Source organism: Chelonoidis abingdonii, chromosome 1 (assembly GCF_003597395.2).
Source record: "Chelonoidis abingdonii isolate Lonesome George chromosome 1, CheloAbing_2.0, whole genome shotgun sequence".
Classification (NCBI taxonomy): Eukaryota; Metazoa; Chordata; order Testudines; family Testudinidae; genus Chelonoidis; species Chelonoidis abingdonii.
Window position 1 is genome coordinate 147501955 of NC_133769.1, and position 20275 is coordinate 147522229.

The 20275-nt window shown below is 45.4% G+C and overlaps 1 pseudogene; it reads right to left on the minus strand.

Annotated features, from left to right (window-relative positions):
* Positions 1-5519: 5519 nt before the first annotated feature.
* LOC142046149 (killer cell lectin-like receptor subfamily F member 1) lies at positions 5520-11951 on the minus strand (annotated as a pseudogene).
* Between the last annotated feature and the right edge of the window lie 8324 nt (positions 11952-20275).

Consider the following 20275-nt stretch of genomic DNA (forward strand, 5'->3'; position numbering starts at 1 on the left):
AGGTCCCTGTGGCCCCTAGGCACATCAGCAGCCAGGAACTGGGAGGTTTCACACACTTCCCCTGCCCCAAGTGCTGGCTCCGCAGCTCCCATTGGCTGGGAATCGTGACCAATGGGATCTGCGGGGGGGCAGTGCCAAGAGGCCACAGGGACCTGGCAACTGCTTTCTTGGAGCTGCGGTAAGCAGCGCTGGTACCCCACACCCCTTCCCACATCTCAACCCATGCCCCAGCCTGGAGTCCCCTCCCACACCCCAAACCCATCATCCCCAGCTCCACCCCAGAGCCCACACCCCCAGCCAGAGTGCAGAAGGTTGGTCCTGCAAGGATTCAGGTCCAGGGTTTTGGAGCGGGGCCCGGAGCTGGAGTGCGGAGAAGCTCTGGAGCAGTGGAGCTGCAGGTTTTTGCCTGGAGCTGAAGCAGAGCCAGAGTACAGCTCCAAAACCCTGGGTAAAACAGAGCAGGGAACATACAATTCCCCCCCAAGGAGTTCAGCCACAAATTTAATTAACACGTTATTTTTTTAATGCGCGTCATCAGCATGGAAGCTTATCCTCTGGAATGGTGGCTGAAGCATGAAGAAACATACAAATGTTTAGCACACCTGGCAGATAAATACCTTGCAATGCCAGCTACAAAAGTGCCCTGCAATGCCTATTCTCACTTCCCAGTGATATTGTCAAGAAGAAGAGGGCAGCATTATCTCCTGTAAATGTAAACAAACTTGTTTGTCTTAGCGACTGGCAGGACAAGAAGCAAGACTAAGAGGACCTGTAGGCTCTGAAGTTTTACATTTTTTTGTTTTGGAGTGGAGTTATGTAAAAAATAAAATCTACATTGGTAAATTGCACTTTCACGACAAAGAGATTGCACTACAGTACTTATATGAGGTGAATTGAAAAATACTATTAATTTGTTTATCATTTTACAGTGCAAATAAATATAAAAATAATATACACTTTGATTTCAATTACAACACAGAATACAATAGATATGAAAATGTAGAAAGACATCCAAAATATTCAATACATTTCAATTGGTATTCTATTGTTTAACAGTGTGATTAAAACTGCAATTAATTTTTTGGAGTTAATCACGTCAGTTAACTGGGATTAATCGACAGCCCTACTAACTGCCTCCTGTGATCATTTAAGCTGGTAGTGTGAATGGTTGGTATTTGTTATGTGACATCTTCCATTTACAGATTAAACCCTCTGCCCTGTGTTGACCTTGTCACTGCACTGCACCATGCTACCACGCGTTAAGCAAGAAGTAAAATGTATAGTTAGATTAACTGTCAGAAAGCATTTAGAAAAATTTAGCATGTGTAATAGAAAGGAGAAGAGCTGAAGTCAACAGATGTGTCTCACAACTTCACACTATGCCTGACTGGTGCAGAGTCATTAATAACAAGTTCACACTTTAGCCCTTCTGTGTCCTGTTTCTCCTCTCTACCTTTAGAGACAATGAGGGACATTTTCACATGCAGTGTGTGCAACAGGAAGCTGCTCTCACTTCTGCTATAGAAGAGTCTAAGCGCTAACAATGCAAGAGGTGGCCCTTTCATCAGGGCCAGATTGGCTCCAGGCACCATCACAGGAAGCAGGTGCTTGGGGCGGCCAACGGAAAGGGGCGGCACATCCGGGTATTCAGTGGCAATTCGGTGGCAGGTCCCAAAGTCTCTCCTGGAGCGAAGGACCCGCCGACGAATTGCTGCCGAAGAATGAAGCAGCACAGTAGAGCTGCTGCTGAAGTGTCACTGATCGCGGCTTTATTTATTTATTTTTTTCCCCACTTTGCCGCTTGGGGTGGCAAAAAAGCTGGAGCCAGCCCTGCCTTTCATACACATGCTCTCTACAGTCTCTTTGGTGCACAGGCATTCTGTGTAAGGCAGTGGTGCCATCTCTTGAAAGAGGATAGCGCCACCTCCACAGTCTGATATTAGCCCCAGCCACTCATATTGTCGATGGGAAATGCATTTAAATGGAAAAAGAAGCTGAGGAATTCAGTGTAATCATGGCTATTACAATCACTACAGCAGTCCCCTTTGCTCTCTGTTATGTTATTAAATTCTCCTGGGGGGCGCAGTTTGGGATTGTGGGAAAGGCCGATTTGCTGAAGATTTCTGCTGAACTGATCAGCAGTGAAAGAGTTAGCAATGTTGAGGAATTGTAATTAGGCTTCAGAGACAACCCTCAATGAAGATGTTAATGGCTACCATTGATCACAGATCTGTCTAAAGCTGATGCATGTACTAATCACTCTATATTCAGACTAAGGGCATGGCTACACTGGAAACTTCAAAGCGTGGTCACGGGAGCCTGCAGCAGCGCTTTGAAATGTGAGGGGATTAGCTCCGAGCACTGGGAGTGCGGCTCCCAGTGCTTGGAGCCTGTTTACGCTAAGGCTTTAAAGCGCTCAGACTTATTGCGCTCAGGGGGGTGATTTTTCACCCCCCTGAGCCAGCAAATTAGAGAGCTATAAAATGTAAGTGTAGACAAACTCTAAATAAAGGCACAACCACAGGTCTTTGTGTAGCAATAGAGGAAACAAAAAAGCCACTGTCCGAGGCAATGGCCATCATGGCAAGACCTGAGCAGAAGATAAATCCATGTGACCCAAGGGATTTCCCTGGGAACTGATTGCAAAGATAGGCTGCAAATATTGATCGGTTGCAGCTGTGTGTGTGTGGTGTGTTTCAGTGAGAGAAAGCCGAGAGAAAGCTAGCAGACAAAGAGTGTCTACACAACAGCAAAGAAAAACCTGCAGCTGGCCTGTGCCAGCCAACTGAGACTCACAGGGCTCTGGTAGTTTCATTGCTGTGTAGACTTCTGGCTTGGTCTGGAGCCTGATCTCTGGTACCCTCCCACCACACAGGGTCTAGAGCCCAGGCTCAATTGTATTTGCATATCCATACCTGCTAAGCTCCCACACTAAGTGCCTTGATGCAATAACCAATGAAGTCAATGGCAATGTTTACATTGGAATGGGCCATATGTTTGTAACAAGGCATTTCGGGAAAATCCAGTCAGTGTCCTATGCCGAGGCAGTATATAATAGAGAAGAGATTCTCAAACTGTGGTCTGTGGTCCATCAGTGGTCCATGAGCTGAATTCAGGTGGTCCGCGGATAGTTCCCTCTAAAGTGTGCACCTGGGCAGACACAAGAGAGAATGAAGGACCACCCACCTAATTAGTGGAGACACACTGGCATGGCTCCACTTATTAGGTGCCTGGACCCTAGAGAAAATGTACATGCAAGGTGAAGTGGTGGCCTTGGGGGGAATAGGGGATCGATAGGAGGGGGAAGTGAAGTGAGAAGGGGGGTGGAATTTAGGATGTGCAGGGCTGCAGCAGCCAGAGAAAGAAGTGACTTTCCCCAGCTCCAGGGCTGAGGCTGGTGGGGAGAAATGGTCTTCCTTCCCAGCCTCAGCTCTGTGGCTGCTGTGGCAGGGGAGAGACCCCCCCTTCCCTTCCCAGTCCTGTTTGGGGGTTGCTGCGGTGGTGGAGAGAGGGAAATGTCCCCCTCCTTTCCAGCTCAGGGGCTGCTGTGGCAGGGGAGAGAGGGCACATCCATCACTTTAGAAAGGTAAGACTACTGATATTAAAATATGAGTTGTGTGCTTTTATTTGTAGAACAAAAAAAAAGTTCATTATTATTAAGGGCTTTTTTATATAATGAATACAAAGCACTTTACAATAGTTAGCTAGTGGTACAAACAACATTTGGAAAGATGATTAAGTGGTCCTCTGAGACCCTTAGCAATTTTCAAGTGGTCCGTGAAAAAAAAGTTTGGGAACCACTGGAAGTGAGTAGCTGGAGCATAATGCTCTCTAGGATGTTCTGTTGCACAGAGAACTGGGAGGAAGAAGGAGCAGCCAAACTGGATTAAACAGGAACAATTAGGGTCCCATCTGCACTGAATAAAACTGTGGTAAGTGGGTTACAGATATGTGCCAGCTTAGGCCACTGGCAAGGGTGGCACACAGCTGCAATGGTTACTAACCATGTGGTATGTGGACACCAAGGAACCAGTTCATTAACTCATTACTGACTCAGCATTCAGTGGTCCAGCATACAAAGAGAGAGAGCCAAGACAGTACAACATTCAGGCTTTATTCCTTCCTCTACATGTACTTTCTTCTCTCATTAAGCACTTCCTGAAAGAAAAGTTCTCTAAATTCTTAGATGTTACCCTAGACATAAGCATACTGTAGCATTGTGACATACTTCCCTGAGATGCAAGCTGGAACTGGAGTACCACTGAGCCCTCTGTCTCACCACCCTATGCTGTCTTTCACAATGTGATGCTGTGACAAGCTGCAGACCTCTCCAGGTCATGTACTCACACAAACATTCACAGACAGGGACACACCCAGATGTATTACATGAGTGCTTTCACCAGCTACCCATGAATCAACAATGGAGGCTCCAGCCAACTCCCCCAGTTCCCAGGGGACCCCAGAGCTATACCATCTTGCCCTGTTCAGAAGCCTAACCAGTGTAAGTTATTAACCAGTCCACCCCTCCCTCAATATGGAGAGGAGAATGCACTAGCCCCTGTTGGTGAGCAGATTTCTCTTTGCATTTCAAGCAACACACTGGTGTAAGTAAAAATATAAAACAGATTTATTAACTACAGAAAGATAGATGTTAAGTGATTATAAGTAACTGCATATAGCTCAGAGTTGGTTACCTAAGAAATAAAACTAAATCACAATCTAAGTTCTATACACTAGACAGGATTTGAATAAGCAGTGTCTCACCCTAGTGATACAAACAGTCCACCAATCTTCCATACACAGTCTAGAAATCCCTTCGGCCTATGACCACATTCCCAGTTGAGTCTTTGTACCTAAGGTGTTTCCAGGTGTTGAGTTGTAGGGGGAGTGAGGCAAAGTGGTGATGTCACTTCCCCCTTTTACAGCTTCTTCCATGTGAAGGGAATTGCATTGTCCCAAACAAAGCCCCCAGCACAGTTTGTGGAAAAGCACAGGCACAAGATGGAGTCCAGTGTCACATGAGCTGGTCACCTGCCCTTGCATACTTTGATGAGTCATAGCAGCCATTATTCATATACTGGCTAGAATGTTCACAGGAGAGTCCATCAGGTGGGGATAAGCTGCTTCCATGGCCTATTGTGTTTCTTAATAGGCTTGTTACCTTGAATGGTTCATTCACAGTATGCTGTCTAGACTGGATGTAAACTACTTGGTGGGTGTTACCCAGGAGCAAACACATTTGAAATACTGGTACATAGTCAATATTAATAACTTTAGATACAATCACGGCACATATAACCCAACAGAATATAAATGTTCAACACATCAAGACATTTAAAATGACACCTTACAAGGCATACTTTGTGCAAAATATATAATTATAGCACCATGGTGAATATGGGGTGCTAGGATGTTGTTTTGGAGTACAGAATGTCGCAAGTGCCCTCTATTGGGAAGCAATCCATTTTAATATGTAGTGTGACAAGGCTTGCGTATGCAGCCAGTCCTCCTGCGGTGTTTCAGAAATCCAGCAGAGTTGCCTTTTTCATACAGATCCACTTGTATGATGAATGACAGCTATCCGCATGAATCTCCTGCTTCTTGAAAGCAGCACAGCCCCCTCCACCTTTTCTGTCTTTCATGGTAAAACTGGGGGGAAAAATCTCAAAGGTGAGCTAATAACTTCCAAAATGGGGGCAAGGAGGCCCCATTATGCTTTTGGATTTACAAGACCAAACCCTAAATCAGGAATTTTCAGATATCGGTTCCATTTTCTCCAAACCGTCAAAGCTCAGGTTTTTTTGGATACAGTTCCAACTTTGGACCATCTCTACCTAACTTTTAAGCTGGTTGAAGGAAGTAGTAAGTTTTTGAGACAGGTTTTGATTTAGTGTTTTGATACAGTTAGAGCACATCTCCTGATATTTAAATGGATACCAGGGATGCAAATAGTAACCAACAACCCCAAATGCCCTGCAGAAAATATGCAGGAGTCCTACTTTCAACAGATAACATTAGAAATAGGAGAATTAGCAAGAACTATGTCAAACCACTAATTCCAAACCCATTAGGTAAGACACACCCCAGAAACTGGAAATACTGAACTTTCATTGTGAGGAAGGTGAGGCCAGTCCTTCTGCTGTAGGGATTTCAAGGTCTATATGTTAGTAACATTTCCATGAGATGGACACGAAGGAGTGAGCCCAATCTCCATTCACCCAAAATACACAAGTATAAGAAACAATCAAGAAGCCTGAGCCACGGTATGGGCTTGATTTTCCTTTCACATTGGTTTTACACTGCACTGACTTCAGTGTAGTGATTTACATCAGTGTGAGAGGAGCATCAGGAATCTATTGTCTGATGGCCCCCCTCCAAAAAAAGAATAAGCTGGTGTCTCTCTGAGGGTCAGATTCTGAATAGTACCCTGCTCCCCAGGTATGCCCATTGATTTCAATGGGGCTACTTGTGGAGTAAGGTGCTATGTAATATTATACAAGAAAGGGCATCAGAATCTGGCCCTAAAGTAGTAGCAACAAAGGCTTGATGGATGCCTACTGACAGAATCCCTCTTACCTCCCCGAGCCCCCCCTACCCATACCCCCCAACCAGCATATTTTGACCAAACTGACATTTTCATTCCTTCAGGCTGGAATGAAGCTGCTGCCAGCTTGCAGAGGAAAAATGGTAGTTTCAGCCAGAGTGAGCAAATCACAGAGACACTGCTTGGAGCAAGTTAAGTGCTTAGGAGGATTCCTTTAGCAAAGGTGAGTCAAAACAGAGTTTAAGATACAACAGTGCCCCTTGAAAATCTCCATTTGCTCTCAGCAAGACCAGGAATATTTCCCACCACCAGTATTAAGTCTTCTTCTGCTTTCCTGTCACACACACAAGTGAAATCTCTGCCCACAAACCAACCCTTGCTCCTACTAGAGCACCAGAAGTTTGTCTGAGCTGCTGTAACCAAGGATGCAGCTTGTACAATTTCCTATAATCTTGTCATGCCTGCTCACCATTTTGTTATGTTAGCTGCAGTTCAATACATACATGGTTATACCACATCCTTCAGATAAAGCATGAACAGATTTTACAGAAAAGAGGAAGAATGAGAGAGATATTTAAATGTTTTACTGAGAAATGTTTTACAGAGAAGAAGAGAACAGGGGGTGAGTGTGATTGTAATTAGGTATGAGAACTGTGAAGCTGAGTACAGGAAAGACACAGAAAATGGTAAGGGTAAAGGTAAAGGAGGGCTGTGGAGAAAGCTTCAAAATGTGACTCCAGTGCACCCTGCAGGCTCCAAAAGCAGAAAGCAAATAAAAAGTACACTGCATATATTATTTTTACATAATTTCATGATTTTAAAGCCAATCTCATAATATTTGGTGAGCCTGACTCATGATTTTTGAACATTTGGGGTTGGCAATACCGTGAGTGGGGGCGAGTGTTGCAGTCATGAGGAAAGAGTTAGAAGGATGCTGGTCAGTGGCAGACAGTAAATGGGGTAAGTGTAAGTGTCTGGAGGCATTAGTGGGGGGATGGGAAAGTGAGTGTTAGTGTGAGGAAATCTGAGGGAGGCAGCTATGTGGAGTGGGAAAAATCGGTAGGGTTTAGTTTGAATCAGAGGCTAATACTGACCGAAAAGGATATATCAAAATGCTAGTAGAGGGCATGTAGTGCTCTTTCTACCTGGGATACACAACGTGACTAGGGAAAAGTGAGTATCAACTCTGTAGGATTTTGGTACTTTTCAAGCAAACATATATGAAGTTCAGCCTGCCTCAGCACTCAAGAGCCTTCTTAGGCAGCTGGGTAAAGGGAATGATGCAATGAGAGCAGCAAATTGTGCACTAGGAATGGGCAAACTAATTGCTTCATGACTAATTTAACTTCAAGAAGAAAAACAACACTGACCTGTATCCTTGTAATTTGGTGTCATCAAGCCACATCCATCCTCCTTCTTTGAAATTTAATCCAATCCAGCGAAAACTAGCATCTTCATATTGGGTCCTGAAAAATCCCTGTGGGTGAGATGATAACCTGAATGTGCAAGTCTCTTGCTGAAATCCAGGAGTGTGTTGTCTGTTTTGCTCCTCTTTGAAGAATAGGGCAATGCTTCAGGACTCACCATTTCTGCCTCACTTTCAAAAATCAGGAGGCGGGATTGCCTGGCTGCACAATAATCTTTGCTGGCCTGCCAGATTTTCTTCTCCTCTGAGAAGTAGTAACACCTTCCTCTGTGCAGCAACCACTTAGGGGGGCAGAGCTCACACTCTGTTCCTGCAAGGGAATTAGCGTGTTTTTGGTCCTTTTACTATTCTTTACATCAATACATTTTTTAAAGTTTATATCTGTGAAAATTCTCAATATTATAGGCTTTTCACACAAATGCAATAGAAAGCTTTGCTGTTCTGTAGTTAAGAAAGGAAACTGAGCATCAGGATAGCTAGATGCTGATCTGAACTCTGCTAGTAACTTGATATAACCTGGGGGAAGTCACATAGGCCCACCGTTTCAAAAATTTGGATGCCCAGCCAGAGGTTTTTAGGAGCTGCTTTTCAGAGGTGCTGAGTATCCACAGCACACATTCACTTCAGCTGGAGTTGTGGCTACTTAGAACCTCTTAAATTCAGGTCTACAATGTCTTCAGTTGGGCACCCAAAATTAGTGGAGAGTCTTGAAATTTGAGCCTATTGATCTACACCTCATTTTACCCCTCTGTAAAATTATTATAACATTTTGCTGCCTTGCAGAGGTGTTGTGAAGCTTAGGTAATATTTGTTAAGCCCTTTGAGATCCTTGCATGAAACTTGCCTTATACTTTGGACATGCCTTATATCTTGGTATTAAAGGACAGTTTTCCATTTTTCTAGTGCCCAGAAAAAATGCACCTGTTTTTGCACCCACAACTACAGTGGCAAACCCAACAATTTAGAGGACTAAATAACTGAGCTGAAACTACATTTTTGTTTGGATTTGTAAGCTCAACTGACTATGGGACCAAAAAAATGCAGGCACAGTTTTTGTGGGTCTGATTATACCTGCAAATAACCCACTTAGTATTGTATTGCCTTTCACTGGTATGTCTCTACAAAGCTACATACTTGACACCTCAGGCATTCAGCCTCTGGAACACCAAGGCCCACACTAGACTGGCAGCTTTTCCAGGCGTTTGAGAACTGCATCATATTTAGGTACCATTTACCCTTTTAAAATAAAAATAAATGCACACCACTATAATATACGCACATAAAGGACTTTTCCTTGCCAGATTCATAGAAATTACTGCTTGTTTGGGTTCACCACCAGTAGAAACCTGCATTTGATCAGTTTTGTGCTCTCCCTTAATTTACAATGCGGATGTGGCCATAGCCTATAGGCTGAATATTAGGATTACACTGCTCCCGAGGGCTGCATAGTGAGCAACCTTCTGTTGACCTCAGCTGGAGCATGATGGAACCCTGAGATATGACTAACAAACATCTCCTTGCAGAAATAATTTATCTCCTCACCCTGTTTATTTCCACACAGATTCTCTTTCAGTCTGCTCAGTACCAAGGAGTGAGCTCCACCGGTATCTTCCACTGAAGTGTGGTTTGTGTTATGCCTTAGTGATGCCTCTGTCTTCAAAGCCTTTTCACAACACTCCCTCAAGGCTTTCACACAAAAAGGAGAGAAATTGATAGTTAATATGGACTTCAGTTACATAAAATGAGGGGAAAGATGGTTTGCAGCTAAGGCATTGGGCTAGGACATAAGAGATCTAGGTTCCCCCAGCTCTCCCTCAGCCTTCCATTGTGACTTTAGATGAGGCATTTATATTCTCTGTCTTTAAAATAGGGTAATGATACTTCCCTTACCTGACAGGTAGGGGTGAGGATTGATTCATTACTGTTGGTGAGGCACTTGTGTACTACTGTAATGGGAGCATGCATTGCCTATGATAGTGAGGGGAATGGACTCAATGACCCAAGAGGTCATACCCAGTCAGGGCCAGCGCCAGGCACCAGTGGAGGAAGCACATGTCTGGGACAGCAGTCTGAGCAGTTTGTTGTTTTTTTTGGCTTGGGGCAGCAAAAATGGTAGAGCTGACCCTGTGCCCAGTCCTATGTTCTTATAAGTAAACAGATAAAATCTTGGTAGATAAGGCCCAGAATGGACAGGTTAGCTCTGCACCATTTCATTATGGCAACTCTGGTCACTGGGAAAAAACTAGATATTGATAATCTGATTCTTCTTACTACACCTGTGAAACTCCACTGACTTCATTGGAGTTACTCCTGATATACAACAAGGTATGGGCGATGAGAATCAGGCTCATAGAACGAATTGCCCTTCACCCTTCTCAACCTCAGATCAAAGTGATATCAGATTAATCAGTCCTTTGAAATTTCCCATCACAAAACCAAAATGTCAATGGCAATACAGTACAGAACTAACACTTACTGACTACTAAGCCATTTGAGCAGTGTCACTCACCTTGCAGAGCTAAGGTGATTGCAACTGCCTGCAGCACTGCCTTAGTACCTAGAATTAGAGCAGCAATGCACCAGCCTGGTTGCTGAGAGCAGGGACCTGGCAATAAGAAATGAAAGAGTTTGGTTTCAGCAGAGAGAAGCTGTTGTACATTAGCTCTGTTACAATAAGTATCAGTAGCTGGGTAGTTTAGATCTGAATAGAGGTGAGAGGTCTCCATAGGTAAAAAGATGTCTACAAACCAGGCTAAAAGGTCCCCTTTGGACCCTGATACATTGTTAGAGGTGCTGCCGTTCAGAGAAGACAGTAAATTTTTTGTTAAGCGACAAGCAGATTGTGGGTTGGGGTTCCGTTCTTCAAAGATGTTAATTTATGTGCCTTTCTGCCCAGGTCCACTGGAAGTACAGTACTGTCTTGTAAGAAACTATGTTCTTTTGCAGCGTGAGAAGACTAGCACCTTTCTTCCCAGCTCTGATGAACTGGCAAGGTGGAAGTTCAAGATCACATACAACTTTGAGAAAAAAGTTACGGGATAACTGATGGGAGAAGAAGGATGATCTCATAGCTAATATGTTGGGCAGGGATTTGGGAGATGGGAATTCTGTTCATGTTGCTGCCACAGGCTTTCTGTGTGACCTTGGGCAAATCATTTAATATTTTCTGCTTCCCAGGAGTGTTGTGAGGATTAATTCACTATGCTAGATCTTCAGCTGGTATAAGTTAGTGGAGCTGACATTGAAGCCACATTGATTTATATCAGCTGAGGATCAGGCTCTTATTAGGCTGTATGGCCCAGATCTACAAATGTATTTAGGTGCCTATCTTCAATTGCTTACAGTTGGAGTTAGACACCTAGATACCTTTGAGAATCTGGGCCTATGTCTTCTCTCTCAACTTTATACAGATCTAAGGTATAGAAGAAAACACCAAGAATAGTTTAGATAATACTGGTCTGCACAGAAATATATTGTTTACACTTGAAATTGAACTTGTCCCGTAGAAGTCTATTTAAAAAAAAACAACAAAGCTATTTCCACTAGGTTCTATATTTCCCTTTGAATTTCATATTCAACAGCTTGAGATTTGACACCTGACAGTGATCTCACTTGCACCAGTGTATCTAGACTGGCTTCAGTGAAATTACTCCTGGATTATGCTGGTGAGACCAGAATCAGACAGCAGAGTGCCTCACCTGTGGCTTCTACTGCATCAGCATCTAGCAACACTAAACAAAACTTTTATTAAGCTAGAGCCACATTCTCCCCCCACCCTCCTTTTATCTTTTACCCAGAGTGGAAAGTCTGATTCTGTGCAGAGAAAGATAAGAGAGGAGAGAGACAGATAGCACAGGAAATAAACTCCATATCTGTATTTTATATCAAACACACAGGAGTCTTAATCCTACCTGTGTAGGAGCTTCGTTTCCTTTCTTTGAATTGTGGGGTTCTGTAACCACAACCAGCCTCATCCTCCATCTCAAGGTCCCTAGAGCATAAGCTTTACTGCCAGGCAACTACCAACGGCAAGTACGTACAGGAAGGGAGCAGGGGCAGGTCTCTTGAGAACTTCTGGGGGAAACTACACAGCAGATTGGCTATGATCATTTCCTTATGACTACTGCCTTGCTTCGGGATCATAGGTGCCTTCTACCAGGCACAGTCATTCAAGACTCCTCAAGCTAAGTTCACGCTAGCAAGCATGTGAATAGTCTCATTGAATCTCCACAGGATTATTCATATGCTTAAAATGAAGGATGTGGTGAAGAGTTTTGCTGAAAAGGGATGTGATAGTTTACATGTGCTTGAGTTCTTTGCTGAATTGGGGCCCAAAAGATGATTTCATAAATATGTCATCTTGTTCCTGCTGTGCATATCTCTGACCTTCCCCTAGAGTCACAGCAGGAAGTGGATCAGGCACAATACAAGAGCCTGAGTTGAATTGTGGGGAAGGCAGCCAATCAGAATGGATGTTCTCTCCAGGCAGGGGTGAAATATGCATAAGGGTTGGAATTTTCTGAGTCATCCCCAGTTTGCAAGAGAGGCCAAAACTGTGCCAGAGGATATGAAATCCCAAACTGCAGTTATTGCCACTGGTGGGGGTGGGGGATTGGGCCCTATGCACTGGGAACATACACTCTCAGGGTTATACCTGCACCTTTGTGGAAGGACACCTATGCCACTGATTCCCCGTCCTGTGACAGGCCCTCCTGGACTTCTCTATGCAAGTGGCAGCAGCAGAGGTGGGAGACTGATCCCAGCAATGTCCTTGTTCATATGCCACGTGTTCCCTGTCACATCCTGCATATGGATATGACTGTTGTCCAACAGGTATGTCAAAGTGGGTGGGTGTATATACTTGTACATGGCTCCAGAAAACTCCAAACAGGGATATACATGCTGGATTATCCCAATGGCCCCATATCTTGTGACTCCTGCTTGGGCATTCAATTGGACTTTGCTCCATTTCTGGATCTCAGACTTTAAAGCTAGATGGGACCATCGTGACCATCTAGTCTGACCTCCTGCACATCACAGGCCACAGAACCTCACTCACCCATCCACTCCTGAAAATAGGCCCATAACCTCTGACTGAGTTACTGATGTCCTCAAATCATGTTTTATAGACTTCAAGTTACAGAAAATTTGCCATTTACTCTAGTACAAACCAGCACATGACCCCTGCCTCATGTTCAAGAGGAAGGTGAAGTCTCTTCCCCCACCCCAGGTCTCTGCCAATTTGATCAGGTGGAAAATTTCTTCCTGACCCCAAATATGATGATCAGTTAGACCCTGAACATGTGGTTGAGACCCACCAGCCAGACACCCTGGGAAAGAATTCTCTGTAGCAACTCAGAGCTTTGTGTGTTTTGTGAGGGTCTTGTGAGTCTTCTCTTCCTGTTTCTGTTTCCTTTCTCCATCCTGACTGGGATTGGGTTGGCTCTGAGCTCTGAGGATGTTTCTGGTGCTGTGTTCAGCAGCAATGACCAGGCTCTGAATGACTGCTCTTTATCTCTGGCTAGTTCATGTACTATGGCTGGTGAAATTAATATTTGCATAGCAACTGGTTCGGGGATGGGCAGTAATAGGTACAATTTGAAGCTCAGTAGAACAACTGAAATTGGGGAACCCCTTAATAATGCCACTGTGGGGCCCCCCTCCTCCCTGCCCTTCCCCACAGGCACCATGTTGAGCCAAAGCAGATGACTTGCACTTCAGTCACACTTTGTAGTCTTGATGCTCAGCTTGTACTTTTTCATTATGCCTGTTTCTTCAGGGTCCAAGACCTGAATTAAAAGCTCAGACCTTTGGAAAATGTCATTCTGAATCTGTAGGGATCATGAGGCAGCTTTCTCCCCATGAAACAGGTCTCCAGGACACATAACATCCAATCTCTTTAGGGACAAAAGGGTTCCAATTTATATGTAACAGGCTCTGACTGAGCTCTCCCCTGACAGCTAGTGATGACCTGGGGAGGGGAAAAGACTTCAGGAGCAGACTGTATTTACATGAACACACCTACTCTGCCTAGGTATCCAGAAGACAGAGCTGTGCTGCCAAAGTGATCCATTTTGGCTGGTGTTGGGTTACAAATCACTTTAGCATTGAATGCAGGGGAAATGACCGACTGTTGAATGCAGGGGAAATGATTATATTGTTGTCCTTATTGCTTGAGCAAAGAGCAGCGGAACTGTGTTTAGCCTGCCCTAATTGAGGAGGTTACCCTCAACTGAACTTCACTTGCTAAGCAGGGGGTAAGGGGCTAAAACCTAGTGAAAAGGAGAGAGAGGGTGGGGGTAGGTGTTCCTATCTGGTGGAGCGGACTCTATCTGAGAGTAGGTAACAGATAGCAAGTGTGAAAAATCTGGACAGGGGTTGGGGGGTAATAGGAGCCCATATAAGCGAAAGATCCAAAAATAGGGACTGTCTCTATAAAATCGGGACATCTGGTCACCCTACTAAGAGTCTTGGATGCTATTCAACAACCCTCCCCTGCCCCCATTTAAAGACAGAGCTGATTAGACTGAAATGTGAATTTTTTTTTCTGAATCATTCATACACCATCAACACGTTGCTTAGGATGCAAATAAGGTGCCATAATCCCTACCTGTCCTGGGAAAATACATAAAAGAGACTAGAGAAGTAAAAGTAGACCGAGCTGAACGTCCTTTGGTTTTGTCATAGAATTCAATGTACAGTTGTAGAACAAGGCTCTAACCAGACCCTTTGTAAGGAAGAAAATATTTCTCAGGACATAATCTATCACCCCAAGGGCCAGAGCCTGTGTGTAGGGAGACAACTGACTGCTTGATTGTGGAATATGACATAGAGAAGGGAAATGTGGTTATATAAGCACACACTGACTTTTTACAATGGATAGAGAAGGCCTGAGTGAATTTAAGAAAAAATCAGCTTAGTGGCAACTAGAGAGAGAATGATCTGAGGAATGGGAAGAGCTGCTGTTGCTTCCCATCCTAACGCAAGGCTCCTTTTACTGAAGGGCTGGAGAGACCATACATATCTGAGCAGTAACACGCCGATATAGAACACTAACATCTGACTCTATGGGCCTGATTTCCTGTGGCCTGGCACCATCCGTAATCATATCCCCCTAAACAAAGCAAGTGCAAAGTGAATGGAAAAAACTGAAATAGTTTATGAGATGGGAGAACTCATCAGATTCTGACATCACAGGCACCAGGGAAGGGAATGTGGGCAGATCGAAATAGATGGGATTTTTATTCAGATTGTTAAAATCTCTGGGCCTGATTCCCCACTGCATCACTCCAGTTTTTTACCAGTCTCACTCCCCTGTCATTGCCCCATGTCACAGTCTAGCCTTTGTACAATTGAAATTGGTTTGAATTAATCAGCTATACCAGGCACATTTCACAGGCAGTGACAGGAAAGAGTGTGATCAGATATAGAAGTTTTCTCCACTTCCTGCAGTGACATTTACTGGCCAAAGCATTAAAGTTTGCTAAAACCACAGTGCTGTTTACTGACTGCTCATGCCAAATTATGTCAGCAAAGAGCTACCCAGAAAAGACATTTTTCTCATAATTTCTCATGAATGTGGGCAAGAAAGCTGAAGTGTAAATGTCATAGATAGAAGAAAGACTTTTTCAGGGAGGCTGGAGGGAGGGAATAATTGAGAAGAGGATGGTGAGTAAGGGTGAATGTTACTGGGTGGAGAAACTGAAGGGGGGCAGTAATGCAGGCAGGAAAGAAAAAGGCAAGGAAACCAGTAAAGACCTGACCCAAAGCCCATTTATGCCAACGGGACTCTTCCACTGACTTCAGTGCACTTTGAAAGAGCCCTAATGAGAAGGATTGGTATGTTCACATTGTGAGGGTGTTTATACTGAAGCTGACCACCTGTGTGATGATCTAGTTCAGTGGTCCTTAAAGTGGTGCCCATGGGCGCCACAGCGCCTGCCGGGGCATTTATGTGTGCCCGCCTAGTGCCCAGCAGGGGAAAGAAGCTACGGCCCCGCACCTGTCGGGGACAGAGAACTCAGGCTGCAGGCGCAGTGTTCTCTGTTCTCGGCAGATGTGGGCCCTGCCTAGTGCCCAGGAGGGGAGAGAAGCTGCGGCCCCACGCCTGCCAGGGACAGAGAACTCCAGGGCTGCAGGCTGCAGATGCCAGTGTTCTCGGTTCCCAGCAGGCGCGGGACCTGCCTAGTGTCCAACAGAGGAGAGAATTCAGGGCCCCGTGCCTGCTCGGGACAGAGTACTCTGGGGCTTCAGGCACCAGTGTTCTCTTTCCTCACTGCTTTTCTCCGGCTTCTCTCTTGATTCATACATTATGTAATATTAAATATGATTTTTTGTAGTATTTAATGTACAAATACAAAATAAGTCTTGAAAAATTGTTGGTGCCCACCACACTCTTCTGAAAACATGAATGTGCTACTGGCCACAAAAAGGTTGGGGACCCCTGATCTAGCTGATTGTCCTTGTAGATGAAACAGCCAAGAGTTTCTCTGCCACTGAGGCAAAAATTACCAATGAAACCTTGCAAAAGTGCCATTCTGGTATGCTGTATGTTTGGGGCAAATGTAAAATTTGTGCCAGGATCATTCAAACACTGTCAGAAACAAGTAAAGCCATCTTTCTTGTCAAGCTGTTAAAAAGCCTGAGTGTTAACATCTGCATTTTATCTGAAATGTGATGGCCAGGGAAAAGAAAGTTGAGCGCTATACATTTTTATTCTCAGGCTGCAAGGGGTGGCTGTTGTACTTTCCCCCAATGACCGATGGTGTAGACATGGGCGGTTGGGGTCCCCCTCTCTGAGGCAGCTGGAAGCCCGGCCCCCTCCCCACACAAGTCCAGCGAGTCAGCGAATTAGCCTGGTGGGGCAGGAAACAGTCAAGGGCTCAGCCCTGCCCCAGCAGGGGTCAAGCAAATAGTTCAATACTAAGCCCAGATCCTGGGTCAGGGCAGGGCAGCAAACAAACAGTTCAAGAGCAAAGCCCAGGCTCCTGGTCCTGAGTGTCGGGGCGAGGGGGAGACTGCCACATGTGAGCAGGGTGGCAGGGGGGAAACAGGCCCACCCACTCCTCTGCGTTCCAGCCTGGGGCCCTAACAGTGGCAGGTGGTCTGCTGCTGTGTCAGTGGGGATCCTGGCCACAACACACTGACATCAGCTCTGGGTGTGCTGCAGCCAGACTAGAGTCTGCTGCCCCTAGGCTACTTCCAACCTCCCCCTCTACCAGTACCTGCATCTCAGCAGTGTCTTCCACGGCATCTAGCACCATGGGCTCTTCAGGATACTCAGCAAGCAGTAAGCTGGGCAGCTCCTCTGGGTCCCTTCTCACCAGTAGGTTTACTGGCTCTTCCGGCATCTGGTTGGCATCCAGCCTCCAGGGTATGGCCAGTCCTCGGGTCAGTCACAGGCGGCAGGAGTCTTGAGATCTAGGGCACCAGCGTCCGGCCTATCCAGCGGCCAGGCAGCTTCTGAGCCCTGGGGTGGGGCTTTTATCCTTCCTGACCTGTGCCTTGACCTCTGGGAGGCAGGCGCAGGCTCCAATGACTCCACCCACTTTAGCATCCAGAGGGGCTCGTCCCTCTCTGGGGCAGCTGGGAGCCAGGCCGCCTCACTACAGATGGGTACTGCAAGTTGGTAGGTGATTAATGAGTGACTTAGCAGCATCGGACAGGGGCGGATCTAGGTATTTTGCCGCCCCAAGCACAGCAGGCAGGCTGCCTTCGGTGGCTTGCCTGAGGGAGGTCCGTGGTCCCGCGAATTCGACGGCAGCCTGCGGGAGGTCTGCCAAAGCCGCAGGACCAGCAGACCCTCCGCAGGCATGCCGCCGAAGGCAACCTGCCTGCTGCCCTCGCGGCGACCATCAGAGCGCCCCCTACAGTTTGCTGCCCCACGAATGTGCTTGGCGTGCTGGTGCCTGGAGCCCTCCCTGCATTTGACTTCTTACCAGCTCTGGACATTTTACCACCATCACAGTATATGGTACCACCAACATCAAGGCCAATGATGTGGCTCAAAATGATTTTTATCAGCAACTGCAGTTATTCCTCAATGAAACTCCAAGAAGATATGTCATCATGAGAGATGTCATCATGATCCTGAGTGACTTTAGTGTGCTGGAAATAAAAGATAATGACACCTGGGTGAGTACTCTCAGGAAGTTTGATATTGTGCAGAAGAACAGGAACAGACAGTGACTGCTGAAATTTGCAGCTGCCAATGACATGGTGACCATTGACTTGCTCTTCTGTCATCCAAGGTTTCACAAACTGACCTGGTACAGCCCAGATGGTTTCACTGTGACTTTTACTGGTCATGTCCTCAATAACAATCATTGGTGGTCAATGGTCACTGACGTACGCATTCACAGAGGTGCTCCACTTGACACTACCCATCAACTTCTACTGACAAAACTGCTCCTTCAGCTTTGAAGACAGACAGTTAATCGGCCAAAATTAGTCCAATTCAACCAAAAGTTCTTATTATATCCAAGCTATCAGATGGCTTTCTGTTCTGACCTGTGTAAGGCCACTGAAACATTACAGACTGAAGTCTCACTTCATCTGCCAGCAGTACTGACTGCTGCCAGCTTAGTTCTGTGGCCTCAGCCCTTCAAACATCAACCATGGATCAGTGAAGAGAAGTTTACAGCAGTTGGAACTAAGAAAAAAAATTAGGCAACAATTCCAAAAACACGTGTCCAAAGACACGTTTGTTGAGAGCAAAGGGCTCAATGGATTTGACTTCAGAATGTTGTCAAGTCACTGAAAAAAGATAAGGAATCCTGGTGGTTGACTCAAGCAGCCAGTTCAGAATAGGCTGCTGCCAGGCACAATCTATGAACCATCTACTCAACTTTGTGGTGTTTGCGAGGGAAGGTGACACAAGCTTGTCCAGTAAAGCATCAGAATAGTAGCATCAGCCATAGTCTGCAGGATCAGTTGCATCGAAGGGAAAATCACTTCAAGATGCTTCTCAACTGAAGAGGGGCCGTCAGTTACAGTAGAGCCATCTTCCTTCAACCAAGAAGAGATCCAGATTGCAGTCCATAAGCTGAAGTCTAGGAAGGAACCAGAGGTTTACAACATCACCCCAAAGTTGCTGAAAACAGGTGAGAGTATTATTGTACCATGACTGCATAGGCTCTTCCAGACTATCTGACACATCAGTATCCTTCCTGATGTTTGGAAGAAGGGAATTTTTCTGACTCTGTTCAAAAAAGGCAATAAGGCTGAATGTAACAACTATAGGGGTACTACGCTGTTTGTCAGTCCCAGTGAAGTCTTTGCTTCTGTATAAAGATGCTCTAAGCTGACAGGAGAGAGCTCTCCCATTGGTTTAATAATTCTACCTCCTCAAGAGGCAATAGCTATGTCAGCAAGAGAGCTACCCCTATAGTGCGGTCTACATGGAGGCTTAAGGTCAGTATAACTGCATCGCTCGGGGGGAGGCGGTGAATTTTTCACACTCCCCCCCGAGTGATGTAGTTATACCAAAGTAAGTGTGCAGTGTCCACCTGGCCTACAGGAGTACAGATGTGCTACTAAACTGCTGCAGCTTTTCACTTGTAGACAAGTCCTTAGAAACGCACAGTTGACAGTGGCCATTTTCTTCATGCTAGCATAGTTTAAGCATAGTTTAAGTTTTGGCCATCATTTTTCAATGGAATTCTGGAAAGGGTGAAAACATGGGAATAAAGTTGACTCCATTGTGAAGATGGCATTTAAATTAAGTAACAGGACCACCTATAGTGTCTGTCCCCCTTCCATATATACGTGCCTACACACACATCCTACCTTACCCCAAATCAAAACTAACCAGCAAGTACCACTTCCTCAACTCTGCTTTGGGAGATTTGATTTTTTTCTCTAGGTTTGATCAGCCAGATGTGCCAACATCCTCCACACCTGCCAGTCACAGCTGAAATAGCTTACATACCACTCCCATCCCTTTGTTCTGTTGGTTAGTCCAAGCCAGTAATACCTATCTGTAAGAGTTGATCATCACCATCATGTTCCTATTACACCTTTGAAATTTAAGGTAGTGACAAAGTGCCATTACTCCTGTCTGTTTCTGCCAAGTCTTCCAATGGTTCCCCAGCTCTGCCCCAGGTTTTTCAGCTTGGCATCCACAGCTCTTCACCATGTGGCTTTTGGGCAGCATCATTTTCACTTGCCTTCAGATGTCCATTTTATTGCTACTCTGGTGATGGAATCAGTTTCCATCAGAAGCACATGATGGATCCATCTCTAATGCCTCCTGGCAATGATGGTGCTCAGATCCTCTTGGCTGCACTGTGTCAATAGATCTTGGT